Below are 13,078 nucleotides of genomic sequence, written 5' to 3' on the forward strand. Positions count from 1 at the left end.
TTAATTATTGTGGGTCAATGCAGAGAAAGAAAGAGATGGTCTTGTTGTCCTTGGATGATTCTAACAAAGATGGGTTGTCCAGTCCATTAATAGATTCATATGTACCATTGACCAAACTTGTGCTTAGCTCAGCAGGACCTCCTACCAGGTTCAAAACAACAAAGAAAATTCAGAGAAGTGGAAGCATCAAGACTGTCCATACCATACGAAACCTGCCCTCCTTCTTTTCCCCGACGCAAAGCAAGCAACACCAAATCAATATTTTCAAAACACAACTTTATTATCGAGTAGTCCATGACAATATCTGAAAACTCTTATAACACCCATCATTGGAGGGTTACGGTCACAGCTTATCCTGTTAAATCATCCAGAAATTTTTTGTGGGGATATGTCACCGGACTCCCGGCACATGTTACCCAGCCTTGTTTTCTTTCGCCAACGCTGTGACTTATACATCTTTTAACCAAAACAAATTCAAAACCTAAAATAATAACAGGGGAAGGAAGGGTGGGCTGCTCTCAAACCCCGAATCAAAGAGGAAGGTATCACCTGCACCCACCAATAAATACCCCTTGCGAGGGGAGGGTCCATCACCAGGGTAACCCCATTCTTGTCCAATGGTACCGCACCCAACACACCGGTAAGAACTAAATTACTTTTATTAACCCTTTCCTTTGTGCCCCTGGGGAAGAAGAAAGCAGGCAGAAATTAACCCTGACCACATTGCTGGCCAGTCAGGAGTACCCGTCAAATAAAGCCAGGCCCTTTCAGACTGTCCATACCATACAAAACCTGCCCTCCTTCTTTTCCCTGATGCAAAGCAAACAACACCAAATCAATATTTTCAAAACACAACTTTATTATCGAGTAGTCCATGACAACATCCGAAAACTCTTTTAACACCTATCGTTGGAGGGTTACGGTCGCAGCTTATCCTGTTAAATCATCCAGAAATTTTTTGTGGGGATATGTCACCGGACTCCCGGCACATGGTACCCAGCCTTGTTTTCTTCCACCATGGAGTAGCAACCCTTAAGAGCTATGACCCCCACCCAAAGAAAAAATTGCCTCTTCAATACCATCCTGAAGACCTGCAAGGAAAATGTCCAGCCTAGAGTTGAGCAAAACGGGTCGGTCATATTCAAAAGTTGGCGACTTTCGCTGAAGTCGGGTTTCATGAAACGAAACCCGACCATAGCGTGAGGTCGGCCACGAGGTCAGCGACCAGAGCGCCAAAGTCGCGTTTCAAAAGATGCTTCCAGCACCCTTTTTCAGCCAATGATGGATGACGCACACTGTGGGCAACGCGATGACATAGGCATCGGTCACCACCATCTTTGAGAAGGGCATGCAAGTGATTTGCTTGCTTTGTGTGACATCACAGGGGCTATAAAAGGGCGTGCACACCGACCGCCATCTTACTTCTGCCGATCTTAGCATTAGGGAGAGTTTGCTGCTGCTGATTCAGAATAAGGGAGATCGTTAGGCAGGGAAGAAGAACCAAAAAACTGCTTCTGCTGTTAGAGATTTCCACTTACAACACAACACTTTGTGTGCAGTGACAGGGGAGGCTCTATTTTTGTGCATCAGCTCTGTTGGTTATTAGGCTGCCCTATAAGGTTCCCTAAAAGCTGCATTGCTGTTTGCACACTGCTGTGCAAACTGCTTTTTTAAAAGCAAAAATACTTTTCTTCCTCTTTTCTGCACAGTTACCAAGCGTTCATTTTTCCACCCTTTTGTGTGTGCAGCAGTCCTGCTTATTAGGCTGCCTGCATCCATACTTGGAATGAGAACATCATTGTCAGCCTCTTAAAATCTCTAGTGAGATCCAAATTCTCAATAATCCTATAGACACCCTCCACCTTGTCATACACCATCCAATTTCAGCCTGGTACATTGAGGTGTAATCTCTACTGGGCCTGAGACAATAGTTCAGTGTCCTCAAATCTATAGTGAGATTCAAATTCTCACCAATCCTATAGACACCCTCCACCGTGTCATACACCATCCAATTTCAGCCTGTTACATTGAGGTGTAATCTCTACTGGGCCTGAGACAATAGTTCAGCGTCCTCAAATCTATAGTGAGATTCAAACTCTCACCAATAGTAGATACACCTTCTACCTTGTTTTACAGTACCATATAGCTGGTGGTATTTTGGGTACATTTTCACAAAAATGAGGAAGTATGGTGGAAGACGCCATGGAAGTGGGCGGGGGTTGCCAGCTGGTCCCGATGGTGGTGGTGTTGCATCTGTTGGTAGTGGCAAAAGCACAATTGCACCTAAGGCAGGAGGTGTTGAGCCTGCATCATCATCTGGCTCCACAAGGCATCGAAGGCTCTCTTTTCTGAGAGTAGGTAAACCGCTTTTAAAGCCGGAACTTCAGGAAGAAGTTTTGGCTTACATTGCTGACACAGCCTCAAGCTCACTCGCCTCCTCTTCTGAAGTTTCAAAAATAAAAGCACTGAGTCGTCAGTGGAGGCTCCTGGTCAGGATCAACACCTTTCCTTGTGTCCTTCACCCCTACCAAAAGTGAAGGATGTGGCAGGCCACACTACAGATTACTCCATGGAGCTCTTTTCACATACCATGCCTGGGTTAACAAGTCAAATCGTGAATTCCCCAGTCCAAGATGAATCTGACATGGAGTGTGGGTGCCCAGCCAGGGCAGTGGGGTTAATCGGTACCGGGCCGGTGTCTCAGAGGGATGTGTCACGTTGGTGGTGACCCGTTCCGTGGCCCTGGGCGTCCATGCAAAGGGGTGAATAACGTTTATAGGTGAATGATACGTGACGCCACCTGTGGTTTCTGATTAGATTGACCCACGCTGCAGTGTCGCTTCTCTGGGACAGATGTTGTGGTGCAGCTAAGATGTAGAAGCCCTGCACAGGTAGGGCCGTAGTCGCAGGGCAGATGAAAGAGTTGGTAGATTGTGTGCAGTGCAGGATGTAGCAGAGCCGTGCGCCAGGCGCAGGAGAAAGATGACAGACACAGTCATGCAGTTCCTTTACCTGTACTTGGTATGTGCCGTCCAGGACCCAGAGTACAGATGGAGAAGGAGTTGGTCAGCCTGGAAGCAAATTTGGAATTCTCTGTCTGCAGATAGGTAGAGTGGCCTCCCTTCTAGCGCTTATCTGAGGTACTCGCAGTACTGAGTTCACTGAAGTTCCCCCTGTTGACTCTCTTTTGGAACTTTCTCTTACGGCAGGCAGCCATAGCCTTTTCCTTCTGGCTCACACACGTCACTGCTGGGGCCTCCGAGCCTTAGTTGGGAACAGAGCATTTACAGCTGCTACTTCCTCCGGTTTCTGCTGCAGGACCGTCAGTGTCCCTACAAACTCGGAGACTGGAATCCCAACCATGCGCTCCAGCTAGGAGTGAGCCTTAACTCTGCTCATCCTCCAGTTCCCCTTCTCACGTCCACACACTTCCCCTTCCCTTCACAGACTGCCCTAACTTACCTCCTCCCGACCACAGAGAGCAGCTCCTCAGCAGTCAGGTTCAGAGGTCTCGCTGCTGGCCTGGAGTGGTAACTGTGTTGTGTGTTGGTTTAACTGCTAGAGAGATCCTTCGTTGCTCCCAAGCATGACATCACACTCCCTAGGAGGAAGGTAATGCCACTGTGGTGACCGTACTGCTGGGGGCACCACAAGTGCACTGATGCCCAGCCACTGCTAAATGATTCTGCTGGTACATTGACCCAGACCACTACATTCCCCTCGCACTCTACACAGCCAGAATCTGACCCTGATGAAACTCAGGTTCCCCTTCCCGCATACTATACCACCTTACACGGTGACAAAGAGGAAGGTGCAAATGAAAGTGCAGGTTCCTTGGGCAGGTGGGGGGGCATACTCATGGGCGATGGCACTGGCACAGGGCCCCTCATAGTACGCAAAAGTGTCTCTGCCGGTGGGAGGGCAGAGGGCCCACCCGCCGTTAGACACACCGCCGTACTATGAGGGGCCCTGTGCCAGTGCTGCTGCCAACGAGTGGGCCCCCCCTGCTTGCTCAGGATCACAGCACTTGCAAAGTTGAAATACTTACCTCTCCCTGCTCCACCGCCGTGACGTCTTACGCGTTTCCTGACAGTGACATTCTGGTCAGAGAGCGCGATGACATCACGTCTGTACGCCCTCTGCCTAAACAGTCCAAGTGCAGTGAGATGGAAGATGGGGACGACGAGGAGTCCAGACTAGTACAGGGATTCCCTAGCGAGGAGACTTATTTAATTGTTTTCAATGTTGGGACAGCTATTTTTGGGGAGCACTATACTCTGGAGAATGATATATGAGGCCCACCAACACTGGAGCATTCCAAAGGTGGACATCAGACATTGAAGCAGCATTTACAGGGCCCATTATGCACTGGAGCATTAGAAATGGGGCCCATTATATATGGAGCATTATTTGGGCCCATAACACATTGGAGCTTCATCCATGGGGACCAACATATACTGTAGCATTATGTGGAGCTCATCATATACTGTTTCAAACATTATATGAGACCAATGATTCTGTATGGAGAAATATATGGGCCTCATTACTCTGTATAGCGCACTATGCGGTGGCCGTAATACTGTATGGAGTAATATACTGTCCGTTTTTGGAGCTATTAGAGAATTTAAAATGGATATCAGTCATGATAAGATGTAAAAAGTGAAGTATTTTTCATTGTACTATACCGATATTTCTCTGCCGTATCAGAGGATCATGAATTGTGGCATGTGTTAAAAGAGCCTAGTGACACTCTTTGGCCCAGGGACCGCGAAAATCTGGAGCCAGCCCTACCACCCCACAACTTTAGCCAAATAACCCCCCTGTTTTCAATGCCTAACTATTATTATAAAGTAAATTAAGGTTGACAAGCTTAAGTAATAAGAATTGATGTTTTTGGCATTAAAATGAGCACTGTAGGTGTGTTTCCTGTCTTCCACTCCCTGCCGACCTTGGTTCCCCATTGACTTGCATTGGGTTTCGTGTTTCAGTCGGCCTTCGATTTTTCACAATAATCGGCCGATTTCGTTCGACCAGACTTTTGAGAAAGTCGGGTTTCATGAAACCCGACTCGACCCGAAAAAGGGCAAAGTCTCTCATCTCTAGTCCAGACCCATATCCGTTAAATGTACCCCATCCGGATGCAAAAGCCTCCCATTACTAACCTCCAGTTTTCTGTGCCTCACTATGATGCCTCCCTGAAAGTGTATAAAACGAGAAATGCGTTGGTTTATTACTCTACGTGCCCTTTCTATCCCTGCCCCATCACGCACACCACGCCAAACCAACCTGGGAACTATTTCCGACCAAACCATTACCAGCTGATGGAATAAACCTGGAAACTTATCCAAATCTGCACACATTAATGTGATAAGTTCCGTAAGTTGTATTGACCGTAAGTTGTTTCCCCCGGCATGTAATACCAGTATAACTGGAGATGCTGCTGTTCTGGAAATTTACACCACTTCTAGTAACACCTGTGCCCACCTCAAACCCCGAATACCTCTCCAGTTTACATCCACATTATAAAGACCCAGTGATCTCCCACCAGGGCGCATCTCAGCCCTCTGCTCGGCCCAAAAACATATGAATGGCCTAGTATCCAGACACTGGGTCTTGAACGACCTAAAAGAAAAGAAAGAAAAACACTCATGTTTATTACATAGTTAATAACTCAGGCCTAATATAATGGAAAAAACAATCGGAATGCCACCTGCCTATCCTCATTATATCTTTGTCGCTAAGACCCGCATGGGCTGCTTCCGTTGCTGCGCCAATCCTGAAAGAATGCATGTCAAATTCGTGAGGAGAGAGACCCAAACTAAAAATGATCCTGTGCAGCAAAGCAAGGAACTGAAATCTCGTTAATGAAGACCCATCAGCGTGCGCAAAAAATGAAGGGCTATTAGGTCTGATCTCAAGGTACTGCGCTAACAGCAAAATGGGACAAACAGGGCCATGTATGGCAACTAATGAAAACCATAGCCCACTGCCCGTAGGATCGTTTTTTGACCTCCAAATACATATGCGGATGCCTCCATTACACCAAACGACATCATTATGCTGCAAACCCCCATTCCCACGTGGCGACGGTGGAACTATCTCACTAACGCACAGTACCCCGAAAAACACAATTCCAAAAGCCGCTGAAAACAAAATTGCTTCGTAAGCCGAGCTGCATACTGTATTCGTGCTGTCGATAATTTTGGCTAAAAGGGCAAAAGAAATAAGCCGTCTGATATTATTCGAAACCCTAAATTTTCCCAACCTTTTAACGCTTGTCTCAGCACAAAATGTTTTGTGACATCTTCCCAACCCTGTAATTTGAATTGAAATGCCAGTCCTTATAACCTGTTCCTAGCTAGTGTTGAAGAAAAACCATTATCATGTAAATGACAAACATAAGCAAAAGTAACCTCCAACCTAGCATCCCTACAAGAATCCTTAGGCAATTCCCCCACAAATCCCAACTATTGCAAGAAATGGAACAACCCATTGGAAGGCACATATCATAGTAATACGCACCATCCATATAACATCCCAATAAGTGATGACAATCCTGATGCACTGGGAGAAGTCAGAAAGCAGACGCAATGTCTGACTTGGCCAAAAGCGCCCCACGCCCTACTTGGCGAACAAGAAAAACCGCTTGATCAAAGAAGCATATACTCTTCATCACTAATTCCATCATTAACAGACGACCCTTTCGGGTGCAATAAATGATGAATAAGCCTGAACTGTCCCGGTTCCTTCTTAGGGACAATACCTAGAGGAGAAACCCTGAGATTGGGAAAAGGGGGGGAAACAAAAGGTCCCAACATACGACCCAGAGAAACTTCTTTCTCTATTTTGCTTTGCAAAACTAAAGGAAGCTCCTTAGCAGACTTCAAATTATCCGAAAAAGACGAACTTTTCAACAGGTTGAAAGGTATAAAGAAACCATCTTTAAAACCACTTCTCAACTGCGCTGCCACCACTTTTTTAGGGTACCTGCTTAACCACGGCTCCATCGTGATGATTTTCACTGGAGTCCATATTTTCTTGCTGCGTTGTAGATCTAGAACTACCTCCTTTTGCGCTATTGCGCAAACACTTTGTGGCAGTGTGCGAACCCCGCATGCTGAGCATTCGTGCTTGTGTTTTCATAATCCATAGAACCTGCAGTGCCTTTCATTGAACAACCAGCAGGTTCCCGGCCTTCGCACTAGAATTGGCCCCAAGCCGGGTTGTTGACCTGGGGCCCCCGTAATGTAAGGGCTGATTACTCCTCTGAGACATCATGAGATGCAACCAGGAATCCGTGGCTTTTACACCCCAAACCCAACTGCGGGTTAATGGCTAAACACTGTCGAAAATCCTCATCATATCTCCATCATGCTGCCCCCCCATGAGTCTTATACGAATTGTAAATGGTATCCATATAAAGAAACAATTCTGAGCAACGCTCAGGATGCTTTCTTCCCATAACACAGCCTAAAACAAAAAAGGCTTGAAGCCAATTATTAATCATTTTTGCAACTTTCGGATGACGTTCGAAAGGCCTGTCATTCTGACGCCGCTCCCGATTGTGCTTTGATCTACTGACACAAGAGACCAAATGTCCATGTAATCATTCAACCAAATTTTTTCCATGACCTCTTTTTCTAAATGGGAACCTAAAGGGGCTATCCCACAATAAAACACATCTCTATGCACCTCCACTCTCACCTGCGGAGGAGGATTGGACCCTTTGACCGTAGTCAACAATTTTGGATTAACTAACAATTTCTCTCCTCCATAGTCACCAATCTTTTATCCTCACTCCCCCAGGCTACCGCATAATTAAACTCACCACTTGATGCTTCAACCGCTGCACTTCCCGCAGTGACCTCCACCGCTTCTTTGCCGCTCACTCTCTATTGCTCCCGATGCCTATGAGCTGATTTTCTACTTCATCCGTGAGATCCAGATGACGTTGATGACTTATATCGCTCATACCTTAAACGGCGACTGTCTCTGGACACAGATCTCCTACTTCTTCTGTGACCGTGACGACTATGACGTCTGCCCAATCTACTACTAGAATCAGATGAAGAAGACGACTCCCTGCTACGTCTCCTACTTGTAATGCTCCTGCGCCTCAGAGACTCTGAAGTAATTTCATGCTCTGTACATGAGTGGGCTGGAACACATAGCTGCTGTGCTTGCGGCCCCAAATTACCAACAGCCGGTGAGTTAACCACAACATCCAATATTGGAAACACAAATTGATTTTGGGACGGGGGCACACCTACCCAAACTGCCTATGAGGTAATGGTGGGACCCGCTAACACTGGCGGTGACCCTAATGCAGACGGTACATTAAACGCCTGTGACGCAATGGACATAGGGGGCATTAAATTCAACTGCCTATTAAGCGGCAGTTGCCAAACTCCAGGCTGTGATAGCATTGTATCCATCATATGAAGCGTAGCAACCAATTGCTGGTTACTTATTGCCTGACTACTTTTTTCACCCTCATCCCTTAATGTCTGTCTCCCTCACCCTGCGGCTCCTTCGTTACCTTAATATTTCCATTCTCCTCACTTGCTGAGGAAATAGCACTCTGCCCACCCCCCATCACAGCTGCTTCTTTTACTGACTCCGGTACTGTGGAGTGTGCTACCGATAACCCCTCTTTTACACTATGTACCGCTGCAGGTCTAATCTTATCTGCGCTCCGAGTCCTCCCCAGGGATGAGAGCCTAGCCACAGCACCTCCTCGCCTGTGCTCCTTCCTGCCTTTTTTGAAAGTACACGTCTGAGGGGCGATGCCGCTGCTGATGCTCCTGCCTCATCAGCGTTCACATTCCCCCTCCCTTCACAGACGCGGCCACCCTGCACACGCGAGACACACCTCGCGCCCGACCCTTCTCAAGAGACGCAGGGCTCCAGCGCTCAGGTAGGTGGGGGCTTCGCCCAGACCACAGTCAACCCCCGCTATCTCCGCTACCAATGCACCTGTCGCACGCCCCTGCACACCCACCGGCCCCTGTAACAGAGGCCTCAACCAACCCACCCCTTCCCTGCTAATCCCCTCACTTATTGCGGCTTCCAAATCTGCCATCTTCACTGCCTGTGCTGGCTCTGCTCTCGAACCCCGAGTCAAAGAGGGAGGGACACCCGCACCCACCAATAAATACCCCTTGTGAGGGGAGGGTCCATCACCAGGGTAACCCCATTCTTGTCCAATGACACCGCACCCAACACACCGGTAAGAACCAAATTACTTTTATTAACCCTTTCCTTTGTGCCCCCCAGGGAAGAAGAAAGCAGGCAGAAATTAACCCTGACCACCTTGCTGGCCAGTCAGGAGTATCCGTCAAATAAAGCCGGGCCCTTTCAAACTGCAGTTTCTTTATAAAAATGTGATCTTTATTCCATATCAGTTAAAACAAGAAGACAAAGCAGGCAACATTTTAGCCTAACAAAAAAACTGCAGCTCTAAAGCACAGACCACATGGCAACACTTTAAATACACTCCATATGACATCAGCTCCTTCTCTTCCTTCTCCCAGGAGCTCAGTCCAGTAGCTACATACCGTATATACTTGAGTATAAGCTGACCCGAGTATAAGCCGAGGCACCTAATTTTGCCACAGAAAACTGGGTAAGCTTATTGATTTGAGTATAAGCTGGGTATGCATTGCCCCTCATCCCTGTCCTGGTATGTGTGGCTCCCCCTGCTGTATGTATGGTTCCTCCATCCTCCCCTGCTGTATGTATGGTTCCTCCATCCTCCCCTGCTGTATGCATGGCTCCTCCGTCCTCCCCTTCTGTATGCATGACTCCTCTGTCCTCCCCCTGCTGTATGCATGGCTTCTCCATCCTTCCCCCTGCTGTATGCATGGCTCCCTGTCCTCACCCTGTTGTATGCATGGCTTCCCCTTCCTCCCCCTTCTGTATGCATGGCTCCCCCATCCTCCCCCTGCTGTATGCATGGCTCCCATGTCCTCTTCCTGCTGTATGCATGGCTCCCCCGTCCTCCCCTTATTGTATGCACAGCTCCTCCGTCCTCCTCCTGTTGTATGCATGGCTCCCCCATCCTCCAGTCATACTCACCCCCTCCTAGCATGGTCTCTGCACTTCCTTGCTTCTCCAATGGTCTCTGGCACCAGCACCTTATTCCTGTGTTCAGTGGTCATGTAGTACTGCTCATTAAAGTAATGAATATGCACTCCACACCTATGGGAGTGGAGTCGCGTGCATATTCTTTACTCTAATGAGTGGTACCACGCGAACAATGAACACAGGGGGTCTGGTGCCGGAGACGCAGGGAAGTGCAGAGACTGTGCCAGGAGGGGGTGAGTATGATGTGACAGCAGTCGCCTTCTGTCGCTCCACCTCCCCGCCAACCCCCTGGGACAATGACTCGAGTATAAGCCAAGAGCGGCACTTTCAGCCTAAAAAAATTTGCTGAAAACCTCTGCTTATACTCGAGTATGTGCGACAAGATAAACAATAATTTAAAAACAACATAAAAAGAATATATATAAACCACATATACAGTACATTATTGACATATTTGCTGTATAAATGGGGGCATTGCAAGAGAGAATGCCACAAAATAATATAACTCATGATAATGGTCATCTTATTGTAATGTCCCAGTCAACACATATACCATTAGATGTGTAATAAAAACAATATTCTTTCTGTGCATTTATGTTCATTCACAAGAGGAGAGGATGTTTTCAGAAGGTCACTGTGTGACTAGATCACAAAAGAATGCAGCTGATGACCAACAAGGAATAGCAATGGGTGACATTATCCCATAATGCCGTAGGGCTATTGCGTTATGAATAGTCACATGATTGGCGGTCACATGATATCGTGTCTTCTACTATTGATCATGTAACACTGTTGGGTGTCTATGATGTCACGGGATCATGTGACTCTGAGCGGGACTATACAATATTCCATGTTAAATCAGCATAACATTCAGCTGTGCAAGGTGTTACTCCCACTGCAATACATGCCTATGATGTCTCCAGATCAATGGCTGGAACTACAGTAAGTCCATGTAGTATGACTGACAGCTATAAAGCATGCCACACCAGCTCAGACATACACCTCCAATGCCATCAGATATAATAGGGATACAGTATATAGAGGATATGTTTAGTAAGAAAACACACCTCCTAATTAAGAGATGGGGATTCCAAGATGCCTCACAAGTTATTACCTAATATATTTCTAAAATTAAAAACATGTAGATAACATGATATCAGAAACAAGGGCAAAAAAACATTTAGAAGCTCATACAAAAGGGAGTATAGATTTTTTTATTTATTATTTCAAATGTTTATCAATGTTATTCCACATTTCCTATAATTTTTAGGGACCCTATTGTTGAAAAAAATATTGGAACATAGTATCGAAAATATTGTTTATGTATTATTTTAAACAAGGGGTAATATGAAATAATGATGCATATTGAATGTAATTGTCCTAATAAAAAATAGAAAAAAACAAAGGATGTGTGGCATTAACATACTTACAATTCCCAGCTAATATCCAACTGTGGAACACTTAATAGAAAAAAGGGGAACTAAAAAAGTGAGAGATGTAATGATCAGATAAAGGGCAATAAATTGTTTAAAAGGTTCATACCATTTGGTGATAGAGTACCTAATTTCTTAATCCAGTATATCTACTTCTTCTTCAGAGGCAATACTCAACCATCTTACCCCCATCTCATTGGTGGAAACCCATCAATCACTTGATATCGCAGCTGTGATACCCTGTGTTCTGCTTCCACAAAATGTTTGCTGACAGGAAAATCTATATTTTTAGAAAGTATTGCAGATTTATGTTGTCCTATCCATGTTTTAATCTCCTGTGTTATCTAGCCCAAAAAATGCAGCCTATGTGGATATGGACACGTCAGTGTACTACAGTGTGTACGGAAAGTATTCAGACCCCTTTAAATTTTTCACTCTTTGTTTCATTGCAGCCATTTGGTAAATTCAAAAAAGTTCATTTTTTTCTCATTAATGTACACGCTGCACTCCATCTTGACTGAAAAAAAGCAAAAATGTAGACATTTTTGAAAATGTATTTAAAAAGAAAAACTGAAATATCACATGGTCATAAGTATTCAGACCCTTTGCTCAGACACTCATATTTAAGTCACATGCTATCCATTTCCCTGTGATCCTCCTTGAGATGGTTCTACTCGTTCATTGGGGTCCAGCTGTATTTAATTAGACTTATAGAATGTCAGACCAAATGAGAATCATGAGGTCAAAGGAACTGGTCAAGGAGCTCAGAGACAGAATTGCTATGAATGGGTCACAGAGGAGGATAGCAGGCCCAGGCTAAGCCACAGAAAACCAGAGAGGTTGGTAACTAAGCGGATTGCAGACCCCTGATCCTGTGAACTACAGTATTCAGATATACGGGACATCTTATTCTCCAGACTCCATTTTTGTGCTTGCGACGCCATTTTGCTGTTTATGAGTTAAATTTTGTAACTTAACTAGATGAAAGTTCACGGCTGTTATGAAACCAGACTGTTCCAGCTTGTACAAGATATGAGATATGAGATGAGACCCTAAAAGAAAGTGCTATTGTTCTATATTCTATGTCACGCAGCTAGGGACATATTCTGATTTTCTTGCAATACTATTGGCTTAAATGTATTACGACTCTATTGGTAGTTGAGAACCTTGCATAATTAAGCAAAAGATTATAAAAGATGTGACTAAAATAAAGGGGCTTAGTGATCTGCCTTGATCCTCCCGTACAGAGAGCCCTGCCTCCGTGTGGTCATTCTCAGTTGCTAGCAACACCCTGTGAATTAATTTGGAAATCATTGGATCAACCGTGAAGGGTTAATTTAGCCCTCCCTAAATAGCTACCTCGACAGCTTGGCACCCAACGTGGGGCCCCCGAATAGGGACGCCTCTGCCCCCAGAGGGCAACAAGACAAAGGACCCTTGGAGCAGACACAGGTGCTGGAAAATTGGGACTGATCATCCCCCACGACAACCATGGTAAGTTGGCAGTTATACTGTTCAGACTGACCGTTGGTGTGGTTTTCCTGTGCTTGTTGCTGCAA

This window comes from Dendrobates tinctorius, unplaced genomic scaffold (assembly GCF_039654945.1).
Source record: "Dendrobates tinctorius isolate UK_male_01 unplaced genomic scaffold, ASM3965494v1 ptg000166l, whole genome shotgun sequence".
NCBI classification, from domain to species: Eukaryota; Metazoa; Chordata; class Amphibia; order Anura; family Dendrobatidae; genus Dendrobates; species Dendrobates tinctorius.